Source organism: Aulonocara stuartgranti (genome assembly GCF_965226115.1).
Source record: "Aulonocara stuartgranti genome assembly, chromosome: 7".
Lineage (NCBI taxonomy): Eukaryota > Metazoa > Chordata > Actinopteri > Cichliformes > Cichlidae > Aulonocara > Aulonocara stuartgranti.
Window position 1 is genome coordinate 46,388,875 of NC_138945.1, and position 11,221 is coordinate 46,400,095.

Here is an 11,221-nt window from a genome sequence, read left to right on the forward strand (position 1 = left end):
ATATCATCAAGTCTGTGAAGGTTCTCAGTCATCCAGGTCATCGCAGTCTAAGGAGCTTGGAAAGAAAAGCGTCTGGACTTCTTTAGGTTGCTTGAAGACGTTCTTCAGTTCTAGGGTCAAATGGTGGAGAGTCCCAGATTTACACCTTGGCTCATGTGATTAGGTAGAGGATCATCAGGGGCTCCTTTTGTCCCTCTTTGGGAGGATACTCCCACAGGGTGTAAATCTGGGACTCCAAAGGGCGTATTTAGACCAGCGTTAACAGTACATCTGTGGGTATACAGATGCCTGACAGGGTAAAGGATAAAACATCATTAGGTTTGTATGTGAGGTTTTCAGGCTACATGGTAAAGTCCAAAGTTCTCCAAGTCCAAAATAATAAAATGTGGTCAACTGAGATTTTCCTGTCACTGTTTAAATCATATTTCTAATTTCAAGGGAAAATCTCTGAAGTGTCCTTGAGCAAAGCAGGCCAAGGTTCCTGCTATATGTAACTACAGTATGACCTTTGACCTAACTCCATCATGAAGCTGTATTGTATTTTACAGAAAATGCTTCTGATTTGTTTTCAGAAGAAACGCGGTCGATCTAAAAGGTAATATGGAAAGTTCATCAGTGTTGAAGTACAAGCTGCCGTGCTGATCAATACCACCTCTATCTTGTATACAGCTACCATGCCATTACTGCCACTCTTTGTTTCTCCAAGAGTCGAGTATGAAGTGGATTCATCTTTCCTTTCATATCTTGGTTCCACAGACTGAGTGCCCCATCATAACGCCAGTGCTCTCACATCTTCCATCACCACTGATGAAAAAGGTACTCAGTACCACCTGCCCCCCCATTGTCTTTAAGTGGTTTTAGAGCCACTTACACTGTGCTTCAAAGAAATATCACTGGCAGAGGAGGAAGGTCAGCAGCCCCGCTATAGCTGCCCTCAAATTCAGCTGATGTATTCAGCTGATGTACTGTATGCCATAAACTTGTGGTCTATTTGTCTGGTCAGTTTAATAGCAAAGGGGGTTGTTAAACAGTTTCAGCTGCTTTATTGCTATTGAAATCAACAACAGGTGCACTAGAGGAGCAACAATGAGACAACTCCCAAAACGGGAATGGTTTTACAGGTGGAGGACACTGACACTCTTCCCTCCTTGTCTTTTACTTCACTTTACTTTTCACTAGTTTGGCAATCCCCTAGGGTCAGCGTCACTGCTGGTAGCACGAGGTGATATCTGGACCCTAAAGAGGTTGCACAGGTATTCCGATATACACAGCATATATAGTTAGCAGCCAGGTTACAAGATTTTACAACTTGGCTACAATTATTGTCAGATGATGAGGTTTTCGTGCTTCATCTCAGGTGATGGAAGACTTTCATGTCATGGCTCTTTGCATCCCACAATATAATCTTTTATTTGTCTGTATGGTTTGTTTTCTTTATTTCTGAAATAAATAAGGTTTAGCTTTGTGTGCCTAAAAAAAGCTTACAGCCTGACTGGATATTCATCCCTAAAGTGATCATATGCTTCCATCTAGTGGACTAGAGCAGAAATCCCTTATTTTTACATCTCTACTCCTGTTGCCCATAAGCAGGCTCGACCTCAGCTACAGTTTGCTTTTAGCACAGTGGATGACTAAGTTTTTAATTCTAGTGACAAAATAAAAATTGAAATTGTAAACTATAGTTAATACTCACGATTTTACAGAGTTCTAAAACGTAGTTTTTTTCAATAAATACTTCTCTCTTTCTCTCTTTTACACTTTACTTTCAGATGGTCTGTCTAAATGAACAGTCATTTTAGTGGATTTAGAAGCAGTCACATCTTCCTGCAGATGCTGTGTGTGACCCTGTTTGACCTGCGATGAATGTGATGTCTTAAGTCTCTGTTTCAAAGTTTTAATTTGAGATGCTTCTGCACTTCATTCTGTATTCGCCGGATATGTCTGCGTTGTGTCTCTCAGTGTGTTGCTCTGTAGCCTTTGCTACCTGGATTTGCCAGGACACCTACAAAACTCTACAGTCTAATAATAATAAACGTAGAATTGCTGTTAATCCTTTGATAGACTCTACAGAATCTGTCCTTTGTCATATTGCAGGCCTTTCATCACATTTTTAGTACAAGCTTATATGTGATCATTATCTTATATATCCTCATTATCTGAGCAAACCTGAGATAACTTTCTTATGTATGACTCATAAATTAGATTCTAGCTTCATTCAAGTATTTCTTCCCTCCCTCAGCTTGTGTGCCTGAGCTCTCATGTATATTTATGACACATATGAACTACCTCGAAGTGTAAACCAAACACACTTATGTCAGATATATGAGCCACTTTAACACTCCTGAGATGCAAGGCTGCAGTTTGGTTTGGCCACTACACAGCAGGAGTCGTCTTCCCCCCGTCAGCTTTCATGTGGTGAGGGCATCCATCTCTGTGGAGGCAGCCTCATGAATACTATCTCGATGGCCCAATTTCCATGGCTGCAAAAACTGAGGTTTTCATATCGTGAATAGCTTTTGATTACATTGTTCTTCTACGTATTTCTAACTAAGTGGATGTGACACCCTTGAAAGACTGCACACAGTAAAGCTCTTGTCACTGAGTTATGAGCTAGTGGATTAGAAATTTTAAAGGTTTCTGTAAATGTGCAAAAAAAATCTATGATGTTAATGGGAAGGATGAAGAGTAAGTCATCAGCAGTAGGCAAACTCAATATACCAACATACCTCCTCCTTCTTGCTGGGAGTCTGAGTATGACAGCGCCACTAAAGCCCATGCTTAGGGGTCAAAAACTGCAGTTGTGCTAATGGTTGGTTGTGTCTAATGTTTTGGCTCCAATAACACTAGATTTTCCAAACTTTGGACACAAAGTATATCTACCTATTATCCCAATGGCTCAAAAAGCCAATCAATTTCCATGGATTCATTTTAAAATGCCCAGCTTAACAGTATTGGACACATGTTTCAGCCTGGTACAAAAAATGTTTTTGACCTCTTGGATGGTTTCTCCCTTTGTAGCATTTGACGCTGGGTGACTGGTAACTGTAGGCGTTTACTGTTTGCGAGGCATCACCTCCACTATCTCCAGTCTCTTAACTGGACCTCTCAGCTGTTTTTGTCGTGTTGGGCCCTTTTAGAGTACTTCTAATGGGATTTTCTGGCAAATAATGTGGCCTGCTGTGTAATACAGACAATCCAGTAGGTTTGTTTGTGTTATTTTAGTCTGTCAGCACTCACTAGCAGAAATGTTTATGTATTGCACTCATATAGTTTAAGAATGCAGTTTGCTAACCAGACCTACTAGCCTTGGCCAGTTGCAGAAATCCAGAACCAGAATGCTTCTCTTCATTGGCTCTCTGTTGAATCCAGAATCAAATGTAAAATCCTCCTCCTCACATACATGATCTTGAACAAACAGGCCTCATCTTTACTGACTTGTACTTCCTAGAATCTGTAAAAGAGAATGGGAGGCCCCTCTTCTGTGGAACAGCTGCCAGTTTGGATTCAGGAGACAAAAACCCTCTATGCTTTTAAGAATAGGCTTAAAACTTTCCTTTTTGATAAAGACTAGATCAGGTGACCCTGGAGCCCCCCTTAGTTCTGCTGCAATAGGTCTGGTTGCTGGTGGTTTCTCCTGATGCACTGAGTGCGACTTCTTCTTCTTTCACATTTTTTCTCTGTGAGTTTCTGCACCTCTCTGCATTTAATCATCAGTTATTATTAAGCTCTTGCTCTCTTCCACAGCATGTCTCTGTTCTGTCAGCCCCCTCTCACCCCGACCAGTCACAGCAGATGGCCGGCCCTTCCTGATCCTGGTTCTGCCAGAGATTTCTTCCTGTTAAAAGGGAGTTTTATATTCCAATAGTCACCAAGTGCTTGCTCATAGGGGATTATTTGATTGTTGGAGTTTTCTCTATATTATTGTAGGGTCTTTACCTTACAATGTAAAGCACCTTGGGGTGACTGTTGTTTTGATTTGGCACTAAGCGCCAAATTGCCGAATTGAAATTAACTGCATTAAAATCTACCAAGAGGTGATGTCATGATGCTTACAGCCATCTTTAATTTGGATGAAGGGCCCAAGCACGCCAACAGTTTATAACATCTGAATATTGTGAGTCTTTTAGTCCTTTGAATACTATAAATGAAGGAAAGGGACTTAGCTCCTGGATGGCAGTTTGGTACCCGTTTCCTTAAAGCAGATTTGCCTCATTTGTCCAGCAGACATTCTGGCATTAGATATCATACACTGACATGAAAAAACAGAACAATGAAAAATCAGCAGTTAATAATAGATCGCAAAAATGTCTCCCAGGCAGTGCTGAGTTACCACAGGGCTTACATTCTACTTATTAAAGAAAGCTGCTGCTTTGCCTAGAGGGGCCCAGAGGACCTTTTGTTAGTTTTGTCTCTATCTTTATTTGACAGATTAGTCTTCAAGACACCCAAGGAACGATATTAACAACGCTTGAGATCCAGCAGATTTTGAATAATTTTTCCTATGTGAATCTTCATCCACATTGTGCAACTCTGGGGCTTAAATGAATGAAAACAAGTGTGATAGAGATTATCCTGTACATGGGGGAAGAGGGTTTATTTGGCGATAGCAAGACAATGATTCAAAGTGAAGAATCTGCACTACAGTTCAGGCTACCTGCACACATAGACTCATTAAGATAACTTTTAAATGTGAGGGTGCAAACCTAAGTTCTTACCTTAAGGATGATAATTTTTCTCTACTTACTTTTAGGTTAAAAGTCATATTTCTATGTATCAGTCTACCAGCAGTTTCTGTCCATGACACAAAAGAAAGTGAGTTTTCAAACTTTGTTAATCAAAAAAGGTTCATCAGTTCTGCCTTTAACTGTAAAACTATTCATACCAAGGTAATTCTAACACTAAAACTTTCAGTTTCCGTTTTTGAGGAGAAAGAAGAAGACAGAGAGTTATTAGGAAAGAAAGTGTCGCACTGAGATAAACTGCTCTGTCAATTAGGATTGATGACAAAATCCCACTTCAGGAGTGCAGACTCAGCTGAGTACACACTGACTATAAATCTACTTCCACTGCAATGGTAGGACCGGGCTACATCTCTAGGAAGCTAAATGAGGACAGCAGAAGAGCTAAACCTTAAGAGGGATTTCTTTGTCCACTAGTGAAAGGAGAGGAGCAGTCAGGGAAACGATTCAGCCAATTTTTGTGACATTCTTTGTGCCATGTGTGTCAGCAAACACTGGCCAGGTCAACTATCCACAAGTACACAGAATAAAGGCGGTTAAAGCTTATTGCTGCTGACTCTCTGGCGCAGTGGTACACTTTGCACAAGTCACCAGCCCTTTAAAAGGCTTGATACAAGGACACACACTTGACACCCACTCCTACAGCAAATTTAAAATCACCAGTCACCTAAGATGCATGTCAGTAGGTGGTGCAAGAAAGCTGCAGCATTTGGAGAGTACCCAAACAGGCACAGGGGGAACATGCAAATACAATGCTTCAAGGTCCCATCTGATGAGGAGCGTTGAACACCAGTGCAAAGTTACAATTTATGTAAAAATTGTATATATTTTTTAAAAATATAACTGATGTAATGTATGTAGGCCTTCTAGCCACAGCTAATTGAAAGACTTCGTCCCTGTTTTGACTTTTAAGACACAATATGTCAATATAAAGAGGAGATCAAATGATAATAATAATATAATAATTTATTTAGAGAAACATTTAAGTAAAATTATTAAGAACACTAGAAGACCTATTTCAGTGATCACAGATTTATTTTAGCCATAATTTTGCTTTTTCATTAAAAAATTTCAGGGCCAATCACACCTTTAAAATTAATGTTAAAAGGGCAAATTGTATAAGAGCATTTATTTAAAAAATATTATTAGCTTCATTTTGCAATAATTCTATTGTATTGCCTTTTTCAAGCTTTTTTGTATGTTGACATTGCAGGTTTTATATCTGATTTGGTTGCCTGGCATAAAAAATCACATTATGAAAGATGTGACAAAATCACAGCATGTAAATATAACTGGAAGCTTTAACAGGTAGACAAGATTGTATTAGAACGGTTAAAAAACAGTTCAAATTAATCTTGATGGGTTTTGGAAATTTTCTTAATCTGTATTTCACATTTTACTTCATCACCCAATATTACTCCCAAATATTTAACTTTATTGATTTGCTGAGTTTCTTTCTGATAAGTAATTATTGAAGAACTATCACATCATTTCCTCCCCTTTGAAAAACTGTGCCACGCTAGAGGCTCAGGATTCAAACAAATCTGTTGGAAATGTGAATTAAGGAACGAAAATAACACAGACTTGAGAGTTGAGTGAATTATAAAATGACAACACCTATTCTTCTGGGCTGCATTTGACCTCCCAGCTTTGTATATCTCGGGTGAGCTGAGTTTCCTCAGGGAGCAGTGGGGTTATGTCTTTTAGCATTCCCAATATTTAATCATTATCATTATCGAGCCTGGAACCATGAAAAGACTCATTACTTCTTATTACTACCTTTACTAAAATGATGTTACACTGATGACAGCTTAATAATACTCCAGCAAAACTTAGGCTAACGTGAGGAAGAAATAATGAGTGACAGAATCCACTCATGTGAGTCAAACCTCGTGTGCTGCAGGGAGATTACATCAGAGATTAGGTAACTGGCATTTGGATTTTTCATTGGTTATGGTGGACTCCATTTACCAAGGGACCCGGCCTGCAGCTTTCCCACAGCACCACCACTGGCACATGTCCTTTATTTATAAGGGTACAGCTAAAACGTGAATATTTACACTTCATATAAATACATTCAAATGGCTTCCATAGGAACAAACACTTACAAACTCTCTCTCACACACAAATACATACACGTTCCACTTTGACATCTTTGGTAACTGGACACCTGCTTTCTCCTGCTCTGACTGACAGCCAGCAGTAGAAAGTCCAGATCCAGTCCCAACTCTTCCTAAATGGATTTGTGAGGCATCCTGCCGCAGGCCTCCTAATAGCCTCTTGTAAGCCACCTCAGGCCTGCTGTGGACCACTTCCTCCCTGCGCTGAGAATAAGGGACCTCCTGAAAGGCATTTTTTGGCCATGCACCCGGATTCCTCTGGGTCATTAAGCTCTTGCAGAGTTGGAGGGGCTTTGACAACAACAGGACATGTGTCAAAAAAAGAGATAAAGTAAGAGCATTTGTAACACAGCAACACCGCTAAATGATGATGTTTTTGAATTTTTGGAATTGTATTGAATTGATCATATTTTCTCAGCTCCATGAACTGAAGAATGAAGCATTCTGAGCTCAGCTTAGGCAAAAGAAGTATGCCTGCTTTTAAACTCACAAGAGGTTTTATAAAGGAAGGTGTTGCAAAGGAACACAAAAAAGAAAAAGGCCCACCTTGTTCCCTATTATTGACACAAAAAAACACGTAAAAAGAGCCTCAGGTGTTAAAACAGCTTGCCCCGAATAAACATAATATGAAAATGAGTATTACCTGACTGTTAAGCCTAGACACCAACATGGCGTTTGAAACACAATCACCCTCACTTTCATATGGGTGAACATCACCCAGTGTACGTACTGGGGTTAAATGGATTTTAGTGATTTACACAAAAAGATTTTACCAAGGTAAATTCAAGTCATTTTAGTTGCATTGTTTGAGTAATACACTCTGCTTGCATTAAACATGACCACTAGATGGCTTTAAAAGCGAGCAGTACTTCACGAAGTGTACATAGTTTGTTTGCATGTGCCGGAAGTCTTAATGGCATTGGATATTTGACTGGTTTTGATAGATATTTTGCAGAAATACAAAACTTTGAATTAATACTGCAAATTACACACAACATATGTTCATAAGTAACTAAAAGCAGGAAACCGCATTTGAATGCTACAGGCTGCAGTGGAACAAATCGTAATGTTCTCCAAATGCTCTCTTTCTTTTGTTGCACTTACTGCTGTGCTAAGTAGCCAAATCATGAGTCACATGGCTAAATATTAAAATTCAAACTGCACTGAATGTGCAAGGAAGGCCTGGTGCTGTTTCAGTGTATCATTTGTTTTAAACTGTTATATGTTTTATTGTGCAAATCAAAGAAAGCTAAATGTCTACCAGCTAACATAAGTTCATAATTTATGAAATGTGTCTTTGTCAGTCTGACATGAAAATCTTTTATTAAATGACCTCTAAAGAAATGTAGTCTTATATTACATGTAGCAAGGAAGACGGCAAAGGTGAACTGGTCCATCCTTCCAGAGCAGAGGAAGAAGTAAAACATCACTGCTGAGTGATTAGAAAAACAACAGTGGGCAAGACACATGTTCCACAGCAGAGGAACATGTGTGACCGCCAGTGCCATTTTTCAGCCGCCTGCCACCACAGCGTTTGATCTGCCTCTTTTTCTTCGTACCAATGGCCATGTGCGTATGTATGCACACACACATGCGCACACACTGGGGCTTGTACTCCCCCACGTAAGGTTGTGCGGGAAGAAGGGAGGCAGAGGAGGGAAGCTTTTATATTAATGGCTGCGGTTAACCTGGAAGGGTCAAACCCATTGGAGCTGTTGATGGATCTAGACTGCAGGAGCTCTCTTTCTCTCTCTCTCTCTCGCCTACGCACAAAAACACAAACACAGTGTGGACCTGACTGCATGATCAGTCTCCAGGCACATTGTGATGACCATGGAGAGAGATAAAAGATGGCGTGGAGGCCAGGACAGCATGGACATAGTGATGGTTGGAGGGGGAAAAAGAAGATGAATATATATAAAAGAGCAGATCAGAGTGCTGGTTACAGGCATTTTTATCAGAGGCAGACTAGAAAGAAATTATGAGTTTTTAAATTAGGGTTTAAAATAATAATAATTTAAAAAAACTGGAACGAGATAGATTTTCAATTTTTAATTACTCCTTGAGTACAGTATATCACCGAGGGTTATGGCAAGTGGAATCTCATTAAACCATTTGTACGGTGAGAATGTCACACTGCTCACTTTACTTTTCATAGACAGCAGTTTCTATTCTCTTTGCTACAAGATCTCACCACTTAACAACACCACTGGAACAAAGCTTTTGCCTTGGGCAATTTCTAATAGAATCAATGATTTGTAGTGAAGAAAGTTTAGTAAGAAACGTCACTAGAAACACTACTAGAAAAAGTAGATGTATCTGTAAATACATAGTTCATGGTTATAGTCTACAGATAAGCACCACAAAGCAAAGACAGATTGTCGGTGATGGGATCACACAAGTGGCAATGTAATCAACACGGGGATGTTTTGATTCACAAGTACGAGGTCGTTACTACATAATTACACCAGTCATCATGAGTCACAGACCTTGAATGGGTGCATGAGGCGTGTATCAGAAGCTGCTCTGAGTGCTCGGGTAGAGTAGAGAAGCGCTATATAAGAATCAGTCCATTTAACATTTTCCGAGCTTGACTATGGGGGCGGTGTTCTTTGGGTTATACTCAGTGTTTCACTTTTTCCAAATACAGCAGATCGAATTAATGCCATTAAGCTTGGTTTCAGTTTCATCAGACCACAGCACTTTCTCTCAAGCCTTCTTTAAATGTTCACTGGCAAACTTAAGATGGGCCTGTATCTGTGCCTTCTTAAGCAGGGAGACCTTGCAAGCGCTGCAGGATTTCAATCCAATATGGCATAGTGTGTTACCAATGGTGTTCTTGGTTACTGTGGTTCCACCAGCCTTTAGATCATTAGCAAGATTTTCTCAACTAGTTTTGGGGGATCCACCACCTATCTCATGCTCATCCTCACCTCATGAGTGTGATTTTTGGAGTTCTAGACCTTCCATTTCCATATAATCATATCAACAACTGTCACTTTCTCACCAAGCTTCTTGGTGATGGTCTTGTAGCCATATTGTGCAGGTCTACACTTGTTCCTGACATCTGTTGTCCTCGGAGGTAGAGAGGATGGGATCAAAGAAACAGACTGTGTGACAGATGTGCTTTATACGCATAACGAGTTGAGATCACAAGTATCTGTAATTGATTGACTGACTTATTACTGACTCCTTGTAATTTTAGTGACTTGCAAATCAATTTATAACGTTCATGTAATGTCCTTTTTCTTGATTTTTGATTCATATTCTCTGAGCAAACTAACAAATAAAGCAGAGGTTCAAATAATTTCCCCCACTGGATGGATGGATGAATGGATGGATGGATGGATGGATGGATGGATGGATGGATGGATGGATGGATGGATGGATGGATGGATGACTAACTTTTGAACATTTGACACAATATTATCATTAAGAATTACAACAATCAAACATTAAGTACTTAATAGAAGATATGATTTGGTGACAACAGCCATGATCCACTCAAAAATTGAAAGTGTATGTGCAACATTAAACTGCAGTTTTATTACAAATATCTTATCACAATACACGCAGTTGTGAAAAAGTGAAGACATACGTAAATTATTTGTTCACTATAAGAAGAGTCTCACTGCAACTTTTGGGAGTGTATGCAGCGCTCGTTCCATGAACACTTCAGCATCAAAGCTTGTGTGTTATAACGTGCGCCGATAAGGCACTTGGTGTTCTCAGAATGGCAGCAAGCAGGAAGTACCTCAAAAAAACAAACCTATTTCCAAACCGAGGCATCTGACACAAGTTACGGTCCTAATTGAATCAAGCCCGCTGTTCCTATAGACAGGGTTTCCCTGAAAACACAATTCACCGCTGGCTGGGATTTCAGAGCAAAACAAAGCGATGATGTCAGTAAAAAAAACAGCAGAGAAAGAACATGACATGCTCCTAATTACATGGCAGCATGATAGACTACAAGACTTTATTTTTTTTACATACTGTGGTGTTGGTGAATAAATAGATTAACTGCATTTAATGAGCCGACTTGGACTCCACAGGAAAGGTCTGATTTTGGATAAGGTTCCAGATATATTTTCTTGTTGTAAACAAATCCCATGTAAGTACCACATTTTAAATCCAACAATTAATGTATGCTAGTACTCTTACATAAGAGTCATATATCTAATTCGTATATCCCTTATTCATATCTTGTTCCATTACTATAACCATAGAAACTGTAGTTTATCTTGAACCAAATCCCTTTGTCCTACTGCGTGAATACTAAAGCATTGTGTCACTCCACTCCACAGCTGAAAATAGGTCCCTTCTCAAGCGCTGTTAACTTCTCTTTGAGTGACTTTTCTAGTG